Raw genomic sequence first — 10611 nt, 5'->3', positions numbered from 1 at the left:
AAAATCTAGGGACTGTCATTTGTCTATACTCTGTTCTTCCTATGAAAGTCTAATTTCTTCATATTTATTATCTTCCATATTGTTGCCACTTCTGTTATGTTTAGACATAAAAGTTGAAATTTCTTTGTTGACATTAACACTGAAGTCCTCCATATAGAACAAAGAATTTCCTAACAGCAATCTTCAAACTCTCTGGAGAGAAAATGGGGCCCCATTTCATCAATTCTACCTAATACAACTTGATCCATCTGAACTGATAATTACCATCCTGAAACAGGTTTGGGGCTACATTCATCTAGACATCTCCAGACTAATTAACTGATATGGTGCAACTTCTTATTACACTCAGGTCAGAGCCTCAGACAAGAACTTCAATCAAGATAAGAACTTCAAACAAGAACCTCAGTCAAGCATCTCCCACTATAGAGAGAGTGGGTAAAATGTTGTAGCTAGTCTACTGGAAACTTTCACTACACTAACATTTTCTTCCAACTCGATCCCATAAGCTTATCATCATCCTAATTATGAAGGAAGTAACTCTGAGAATGCTATGCCCCATTTCCATAATGTTGATATTACATGATTATATATACCTGCTTAGAATTAGTTTTCAAATGTTTAGGGTTGGGATTGGAAAGAGGTGGTCAGACTTGGGCATCACTTTCAGATAACTTTAGGGTTAAGATGGGATACATATGCTTAGGATGGGATATTGGTAGATTATTATATCTTCTGGTGATTTATAATTTGTTTATCACATTTTGTCATACTGTGTAAAGTCTTCTTTCTATGCATAAATATCCTTATCACCTTCTATTTATATGTGTTTTATATATGTTTGAGACATTTTGTATTTTGTATATTTGTGTATTTTGTATTTAGTATGTGTGACAGGAAGGATCTTGCACAAAGAGCCAAGCAGAGCTAAACGGACTAAAATGGACTTGTTCAAATAGAAACTCAACTGGAATCATGAACTGATTTTAAATTTTTATTCATTTTATAATTGATTAAAATATTGTCTGCAGAGGTGGAGTTGCCCAAGAGGAGAAAACAACCTCAGATTCTCTGAATCTCCAGTTACAGGTGGTAGAAAAGGCCCCTGTGTGTGCTAGGATTGAAAAGTGGTCCTCTGCATGAGCAACAATTGCTTTTGCCAAATGATTGTAGATGAAAATGTCTTCTTTCTCTCACTTCATACATATATGTCTGTTTGCTCATTTGCTCTGAGCCCTTGATTATACATTCTTCTTACTTGAATCCAGACAGTTTTCTCCAAGAAACCCTACTGGAATGTACTCAAGGACAGCAACTAAACAGAATATCGGTTTTCAACTCATTAGACAAAATTCAAGCCAATTAAGAAACAGTGAGGAGGTTGGATAGTGTACTCCAGAGACATGTTCCCACCTCACCCACCCAAACCTGCCATTCCAACTCATTTAATGCTCTCTTGATGACTGAGCTTCCCAGATTCACTATAAAGTCTCCACCAAGCTCACAGTATACCCAGGTGTCCTTGGTAACAACAGTAGCTTACAGTGCTAGAAGACATCTCTAGGAGACAACTGAGAAGACCCAAATATTGCATCAGACGTTTGGAAGGGGGCTCCAGTGAAGAATGGTGAGCAGAAGCCAGAGACCTGTATGCTTCAGATACCAAGTGGGGATACGAGCCCACCATTCTTTTCCGCAAGAGGTCTGAGAGACCTCAGAAGCATGAGATGTAATGAAATCCAGTGCCTGGGTTTTCAGTATCCCTGCATGGTGGAGGTCAGTCAAGATGAGAGTGTAGGCAGAGGTCCTTACAGAGGGTTTCCTCACAAAAAATCTTCAAACCCTCCAGGCAATACTTGTCAGCAGCTGCCAGCAGAGTGTTGGCCATGCTGTGAAGATCTGGTGCCTTCCCAGTGTAAATGAAACCCATTATTGCCTTGAAGCCATGCGGCTCCAGATCGTGTATCTCAATGTGGTTTGTTCTGCTCTCCTCCATGTCATGTTTAAACATGGCTCTGAAAACTGGAGAGCGAGATGCTAAGATGGCCTTGTGAGCCTGGAATTTCTGGCCAGCTACCACCAGGCAGCAGTCTGTGAAGAGGGAATTCTCCCACAGCTCTCCTAGCTCATCTGCCATCGTGCACCTTGGAATCTGGATCCCTGACTTCCTGGTCTGGTCACAGATACTGAAGGAGTCTTGAAACACAGTTACCTTCCAGAAGAGGATGAGCTTGCCTTCAGGGAGAAGTCAATTCACATGATCCATGAGGAAATCTTGAAGGATGAACCTTTTGTATCCTCATTCATAGCCTGGCAGGAACTTAATGGCACTTCCTGCCCTCATTCCAAGGACTATCTCTCCTTCAGCACTTAAGATCCATAGGTGGAACTTTGCCCAAACGTGACTCTTTGGACAGCTGAGCAACACTAGGTAAACTGACAAGTAATCTGTGTTTTCTTTGTAGGTCCCTTTCGTGTGTACTCTCAAACACCATTTGTCATTGCCTCCTGTTGAAAAATTTGTGCTTGTAAAGTGTTCCCGCATTTCCTCCAGAAAAAAATGGAAGTTGCTGATGGTCCACCTGTAGTAGACATTTGGCCTGCTGATTTGCTCGTAGATCCTGTCCTCACCTTTCTTGTACTCTGACATTTTTGCTGGTGGTAATTTGAAGTTTAAACTGGGTACAAAACAAACACCTGGGATTTATTATTTCTTCACTCTGTAGGACAAAATAATAGACACAGTTTAGAGTTTTCAGTTATGTTTTTATGTATTAATATTTCTATGAGGCTGGAACATGGATGTTCCTGAAAATTTCAATGCAGATTTCAAGATTAGTTTCACAGAAGACAGTCAAGGGTACTTAGGGATGGTTAGATCATTCCATTTCCTAGATGGAATCATTTTTTTATTTTTTGAGACAGAGCTTCTCTGTTTGTGTTGGAGGCTGTCCTGAAACTAGCTCTTGTAGACCAGGCTTGTCTCAAACTCACAGAGTTCTGCCTGCCCCTGCCTCTCAGTGCTGGGATTAAAGGTGTGTGCCACCACTCCTCAACTCTAGATGGCATTCTAGGCCATTAGGAAATTATTTTTGAAAAGTATACACAACTTTTGAATAGTTTGGATCATTTTATACTCATAAAATTGCTCTGCTAAAACAATGCAAATTTGTGGAAATTGAATAATGCACAATTGCACCACTCCTGGGTCAAAGAAGAAATAAAAAGAAATTAAAGACTTCCCAGAATTCCATGAGAATGACAGCATACCCAAACTAATGGGACACTTTGAAAGCAGTACTAAAAGGAAAGTTCATAGCAATAAGTGCCCACATGAAGAAACTGGAGAATAGTCACACTAGAGAATTAACAGCACAACTGAAAGCACTATAACAAAATGAATCAAATTCACCCCAGAGGCACAGGTGCCAAGAAATAATTAAATTGAGGACTGAAATCAATAACGTAGAAACTAGGAAAGCAATACAAAGAATCAATATAACAAAGACTTCGTTCTTTGATAAAATCAACAATATAGACAAACATTTATCCAAACTTGCCAAATGACAGAGTATGAACATGCAAATTCAAAAAATCATAAACGAAGTAGGAGACATATCAAAGAACAGCGAGGAAATCCATAAAATCATCAGGTCATATTGTGAAAAGCTACAAACCACAGAATTTGAAAATTCAAATAAAAGGACAATTTTCTGAATAGATATTACTTGATCAAGAACAGATAAGCAATTTAAATAGTCCTATAACATCTAAGGAAATATAAGCAACAATCAAAAGTCTCCAAAAAAAAAAAACCCAGGGTCAAATGCCTTCAGTGCAGAGTTTTACCAGAAATTCAAAGAACAGCTTATTCCAATTCTCTTCAAAGTATTCCATACAACAGAAGCAGAAGGGTCTTTTCCAAACTCTTTTTACCAGGCTTCAATAACATTGATACGAAATCAACACAAGGACACACCTAAAAAAGAGAACTTCAGACCAATATCACTCGTGAACATTGCAAAATTCTTAATAAAATACTGGCAATTCAGGTCCAAGAACACATCAGAAAACTCATCCACATTAATAAGTAGGCTTCATTCCAGGGATGCAGTAATGTTTCAACATAGGAAAATGCATCAATGTAATCCACCACATAAACAAGTTGAGAAACAAAGACCACATGAACATCTCGATAGATGCTGAAAAAGCCTTTGACAAGATGCAACACCCATTCATGGTAAAAGACTTGGAGAGCTCTGGGATAACAGGAACATACCTAAACATAATAAAAGCTATATACAGCAAACCAACAACCAACATAAAACTGAATGGAGAGAAACTCAAGGAAATTCCTCTAAAATCAGGAATATGACAAGGCTGGCCCCTCTCCCCATGCCTCTTCAATAGTGTACTCGAAGCTCTAGATACAGCAATAAGGCAACGAAAGAATATCAATGGGCTGGAAATTGAAACGGAAGAGGTCAAACTTTCACTACTTGCAGATGATATGATAGTTTACATAAGTGATGCAAAAATCTACCCTGGAACTCTAACAGCAGATAAACACCTTCAGCAAAGTGGCAGGATACAAGATCAACTCAAGAAAATCAGTAGCCCTAATGCATACAGATAAAAATTGGCTGAGAAAGAAATCACAGAGACATCACCATTTACAATTGCCACAAACATCATAAAATACCTTGGGGTAACGCTAACCAAACAAGCGAAAAACCTATATGGCAAGAAGTTTGAGTCTTTAAAGAAATTAAAGAAGACACCAGAAAATGGAAGGATCTCCGATGCTCTTGGATAGGTAGGATCAATATAGTAAAAATGGCAATCCTGCCAAAAGCAATCTACAGACTCAATGCAATCCCCATCAAAATCCCAGCTCAATTCTTCACTGAACTTGAAAGAACAATTCTCAAATTGCTATGGTAAAATAAAAATCTCAGGATACTCAAACAAACCTATTCAACAAAGCAACCTCTGGAGACATCACAATTCCAGACTTCAATATCAATTATAAAGCTATAGTCCTCAAAAGAGCTTTGTATGGGCACAAAAATTGACAGGTAGACCAATGGAATCAAACTGAACACCCTCAGATTAATCCACAAATTTATGAATGCCTGATTTTTTAAAAGAAGCTGAAATTTTACAATGGAAAAATGATAGCACCTTCAACAAATAGTGCTGGCATAACTGGATGATGGCATGTAGAAGAATATGGATAGATAGATCCATGTCTATCACCATTCACAAAACTTAAGTCTAAATGGATCAAATACCTCCACATAATTCCAGACACAAAGAACCTCTTAGAAGAGAAAGAGGGAGGAAACCTTGAATGAATTGGTACAGGAGAACACGTCTAGAACATAACAAAAGTAGCACAAACACTGAGATCAACAATTAATGAATGGGATGTCTAGAAACTGAGAAGGTTCTATAAAGCAAAAGACAAACTCAGCAAGACTAAACAAAGCAACCCACAGATTGGGAAAAGATATTCATTAACCCCAAATCTGACAGAGGGCTGATCTCCAAAATTTACAAACAACTCAAGAAGCAAGTCTCCAAAACACCAAATGATCCCATTAAAAAGGAGTAATGGACTAAATAGAAAATTCCCAATAGAGGAGTCTAAAATGGCTGAGAGACCCTTATGAAACTGCTCAACATCCTTAGCCATTAGGGAAATGTAAACCAAAACAACTGTGAGATACCATCTTACTCCTGTTAGAATGGCTAACATCAGAAACACTTATGACAGTTTATGCTGGAGAGGATGTGGAGAAAGGGGAACACTAGTCCATTGCTGGTGGGAGTGCAAACATGTACAGCCACTTTGGAAATCAGTATGCAGACTCCTCCGGAAAATAGGACTCAGTCTACCACAAATCCCAGCAATTCCATTCTTAGGCATATACCCAAAAGATGTCCATTCACACAACAAGGATGTCTGTTCCACTATGTTCACAATGGCATTATATGTAATAGTTAGATTGGAAGCAACCTAGATGCCCAACAACTGAAGTGTGGATAGAGAAAATGTGGTACTTTTAAACAATGGAGTACAAGTGAGAAGAAAAAAACAGTGGAATATTGAAATTTGCAGGCAAATGGATGGCACTAGAAGAAACCATCCTGAGTGAGGTAACCCAGTCACAAAATGACAAGCACGGTATGTACTTACTCATATATCAACTTTAGAATGGATCAGGGGAGTGTCAGCCTACAATCCCAGTGCCAGTGAGTCTGGGAAACAGGGAGTTTCCCAAGAGATATTCATGATACCCTAGAGAAGTAGAATGAGGCAAGATCTCCTGAGCAGACTGGGAATGTCAGGGAGGGTAGAGGAAACCAGGAAAAAGAGGGGTGGATTAGAGGAGGGGATAAGAAAGCATGGAGGAGCAGTAAGGTTGAGTCGAGGTAAGAATAGAGGAAATCAGGATGAGAGATTTAATAATAGATGGAGTCATTATAGGTTTGAGAAGAGAGCTGACACTAGAGAGTTTTCCAGAGATCTACACGGATAACGCTCACTGGCAAACTAATCAATAACAGAAGGAATACATTAATAGTCCCTCCTTGATTATAAGGTTGATGACAAACTTATATACCTTCCAAGAACTTTCACCTAGTGACTGATGGAACCAGAGACAGATACCCACATCTAAACACTGAAATGAACTGTTGTGACAGAGATGGACGAGTGATGGGCAAAGATAGCTGGCCGGACAAGGGGGAGCTCTTGAACCCCAGACTGATGGCTGTGAGGCCAACAGGGAACTGATCCAGACTATCCCTGCTTCAAGATCTATTCTAGAGGAATAATCCTGAAAGCAGCTTGCTATGGGCACAAAAAAGTCAGGTAGACCAATGGAATCTAATTGAAAACCCTGATATGGACCCACACATCTTGAAAAACCTAATTTTTGACAAAGAAGCCAAAGTTATACAATGGAAAAATAGAAAGTTCAACAAATGGTGCCAGCCTAACTGGATGCTGGCATGTAGAAGACTGCATTACAGAGAGATCCATGTCTATCACCATGCACAAAACTTAATTTCAAATGAATCAAAAACCTCAACATAAATACAGCCACACAGAACCTCTTAGAATGGCTAAAATAAAAAACACCAAGGATAGTGTATGCTGGAGAGGATGTGGAGAAAGGGGAACATTCCTCCACTGCTGGTAGGAGTGCCAACTCCTACAGTCACTTTGGAAATTGGAAAATCCAGAATCAGTCTACTATAAGATCCACTCTTAGGCTTAAACCCAAAACATGCCCATTCATACTATAAGGAAATATGTTTCATTATGTCCATAGCAGCATTATTTAATAGCTAGAACTTGGAAACAACCCAGAAGCCCCTCAACTGCAGAGTAGACAGAGAAAATGTGGTACATTTACACAATGGAGTACTACTCAGGGGAAAATAAATGGAAGCTTGACATATGCAGGCAAATGGATGGCACTAGATGTAACCATCCTGAGTGAGGTAGCCCATAACAAAAAGGCACACATGGTGTGTACTGACTCATATATGGATTTTAGACGTGGGACAGGGGAGTGACTACCTACAATCCTACCTACAGAGAATCTGGGAAACAGGGAGGACCCCAAGAGAGATATGCATGGCACCCCAGAGAAGGGGAATGAGACAGAAACTCCTGAGTGGTTGGGAGCAAGGGGGAGAGGAGATGGAGCAGAGAGAGAGAAGAAGAAGAGGAGGGGAGAGGAGGACATGGGGGAGCAAGAAGTTTGACTCGGGGAAGAATAGAGAGCAGGATGAGAGATAGCATAATAGAGGGAGCCATTATCGGTTTGAGGAGAGATCTGGCACTAGTGAGATTTTCAGAGATCCACAAAGATGATATCAGCTCACAGTCTAAGCAATTGTGGAGAGGCTAACTTAAAAGCCCTTGTCCAATAATGAGATTGATGACTACCTTATATGCCATCTTTGAATCTTCATTGAGTGATGATGGAAGCAGAGGCAGACACTCAAACCTGAACATTGAACTGAACTCTAGGAACACAGTTGCAGAGAAGGAGGAGTGATGAGCAAAGGGGTCAAGACCAGGCTGTAGAAGCCCACAGAAATTGCTAACCTGAACAAGTGGGAGCTCATGCACACCAGAGTGATGGCTGAGAGGACAGCTTAGGACATACCTAGACCCCCTAAATTTGTGTGTCAGTGAGGAGGCCATGGCAATCTATGGTGCATTGAGTAGTAGATCAATATTTATCCCTGGCATTCTAATGGAATTTGGGAGCCCATTCCACATGGAGGGATGCTCTATTAGCCTGGACACATGAGGGAGGGCCTACGACCTGCTCAGATGATATGATATGACAGACTTTAGAGATCTCCCATGGAGGGCCTCACCTGCACTGGGGAGCTGAGTGTTGATTGGGTGGGGGGGTTGGTGAGTTGGTGTCCATCAAGGGAGGAAGAGAGGGAGAGAGTGCTGAGATTGACCTGTGAAGCAAGTTTGATTCTAATTTAAATAAATTAAAAATATGTAAAAAAGACTTCCTTCCCATGTAAGATCTGCCTGATTGAGTGTTTGTCACACCATGCAGTCACACTCCCACCATCCTATAACAGGGAGGTGAAACAGAGTCGCATTGCAGACTGACAACTGTGTAAGCTGAAACAGAAGGTGGAGGATATTAGAAAAACACATTTTTAGGAAAGATGAGGCTGAATTTGTTGAAGGAGAACAGGTTGATTCAGTGTGAAGCAAGCAGGTATATTTTCAGGGAGGTACCATGTAGGGAGATATAGCACTGTATGGAACCTAAGGAAGCAGTTGGCAGAGGCAGAGAGGAAAAGTCATGTGCTGGGTATGTTAAAGAAAGAAATAGCAAGCAGGTAGAATTTCACAACAGTACTGAGGTGCAGGCAAAGACACAGCCTAGAAAGAGGCACCCCAAATTTTGAGATGGTTCCATCTGAGCTATGTAACACTCAGTATTCTGTTGCTCCCAAGCCCCAGGATGCCTTTCCACCTGAGCTGTGTAACACTCACACATCCCGATCCAACAAAAATGCTAATAGGAATCCTGTAACAAAATGGCACCCAACATTGGTTGCATGAATTTCCACATAAAAATGAAAGAAGCTTAAAAAGGGCATAAAAAACAGAGAAGAGCACAGCTTCCTGATAGCACCATTTTCTCAGATGGGCTTTATTTGGCTTGAGACAAGCAGAAACTCATGCAGTTCCTTTAAGGACTGACTTGGCATATGTGACAAAACTGCAGGGCTCTTTTAAGAAGACCTGCTAACAACTCAATAGAAGCTGGGCACTGGTGGCACATGCCTGTTATCCTATCACTCCAGAGGCAGAGGCATGCAGACTTCCACAGAGAAACCCAGTTTCAGGGAAAAATAAATAAAAGTAAAATAAATAAAGAATTAAAATGTCATGTAAATATGGAATATACACAGAGAGTCTGCATATTATATGCTATTTTGTTGTCTTTGATTTGTTTAATTGCTCTGGAAGGAATAACTACTAAAAGTCATTTGATAATGCATGCTGCTGAATTAGTCCAAATTAAGTGTTTTGAAAGTCCTTTGACTTCTAATTCAAATATAAGGACAGGTCACTTGGGAAAATAATTTCTGATTTGTTTCCACAGAAAATAAAAAACTGTGGGTTCCTTCCAGACAATATGGTTTGATGAAGCAAGACACTCTGAAACAGTGTCACAAGTGATCCAACATGTAAAACAGCTGAGAAGATGGAGCCATACACACTACAAAACCAAAGACCTAAGTATGTGTGTTTTGTCATGTTGCCCAGTGCATGGACAGGGCCCCCAAGCAGCAGGAAGCAGTTTGGAATGAACAATATCCAAGTTCACAAATATTTTTCATAATTTTTTATTTCATTTCAATGGAGTTGGTTATCAGTGGTTAATGGTTAAAACCAATGTCGTTTTCAAGGTAAAAGAGACTATGACATAGAAATAAACACTTTTTATTGGTATGGATTTTCATTTATTGACACAAATTTAAGATCAATTTTGTGATATGTATATTTCTACTCTTCTTTAAGTATTGGGTTTATACTGATATTTAACATGTAATACATAATTAAATACAGATTGTATATAGTGACGTCTAATACTCACAACATATAGTTAGGATAGTTAGGTTTTCTAGATGTACAGAGATGCATTTAAGATGAACATATGTGTATATTTTGCCTTATTGTTTGATAAATAAAGCACCATTCCTGCCGTATTTCTCTTGCTGGGTATGCTTTACCTCAGTAACCATGATATTTCTAGCTTCATTCATTTGGGCAACGGCAATTCTGCCTTTTGCAGCTGCAGTGGCTGATATGGTGATGGCTGCCACAACAGCAGCCATGATGTCAAAGTCTCTTTTTTTGCAGGATTAGGACAATTTGCATTTCTCCAGACACAGGCATAGGAGTGATTCCAGAAACAGGAAACACCAAGGATGATATTTCAAGTGGCCGTGTCCTGTTCAAATACTGAAAAGGGGCTTTTGCTACTCACCTCGGTCCATAAAAGTGTCCAATTGTATTAAATAGGTCATTTTCTCCCCAAATGGAAA

General features: G+C 39.8%; 1 pseudogene; it reads right to left on the bottom strand.

Moving 5' to 3' along the window:
- Nucleotides 1-1498: 1498 nt before the first annotated feature.
- LOC121142144 lies at nt 1499-10401 on the bottom strand (annotated as a pseudogene).
- Between the last annotated feature and the right edge of the window lie 210 nt (nt 10402-10611).

The sequence above is a fragment of the Mesocricetus auratus genome, unplaced genomic scaffold (genome assembly GCF_017639785.1).
Source record: "Mesocricetus auratus isolate SY011 unplaced genomic scaffold, BCM_Maur_2.0 Super-Scaffold_100009, whole genome shotgun sequence".
Lineage (NCBI taxonomy): Eukaryota > Metazoa > Chordata > Mammalia > Rodentia > Cricetidae > Mesocricetus > Mesocricetus auratus.
The sequence above is the reverse complement of the archived record's forward strand: the minus strand, read 5'-3'. Positions and strand labels throughout refer to the sequence as shown.